This window comes from Nestor notabilis, unplaced genomic scaffold, assembly GCF_000696875.1.
Source record: "Nestor notabilis isolate BGI_N333 unplaced genomic scaffold, ASM69687v1 scaffold9744, whole genome shotgun sequence".
Lineage (NCBI taxonomy): Eukaryota > Metazoa > Chordata > Aves > Psittaciformes > Psittacidae > Nestor > Nestor notabilis.
In genome coordinates this window covers 38486-38791 of record NW_009926143.1, presented here as the reverse complement: position 1 = coordinate 38791, position 306 = coordinate 38486, and positions in this window count along the sequence as shown.

The following is a 306-nucleotide window of genomic DNA, read 5'->3' as shown; positions in this document are numbered from 1 at the left end:
GTGTGTGTGTATATATACATATAATTAAACGTATATATAAAATATAAGTATTTCCTGTTGAACATCCTCTTGTGGGCACAGGGGAGGGAGGGGAAGCCGCCGCTGTGGCCGCCTTGTGCCGACGGCGTGTGAGCTGAGCCCGCGGGTGCCCCGACCAGACGGCCGCCTCACACGCCCTCCCCGGTAGGTGCCCTGTGTGTCTCTGTGTGTGCATATGTGGTCACGCCGCCCTGCACGCTCCCTCCCTCCCTCTGCGGGTGCCTGTGTGTTAGCTGATGCACATTCACGTCGCCCGCGCGCGGCCCC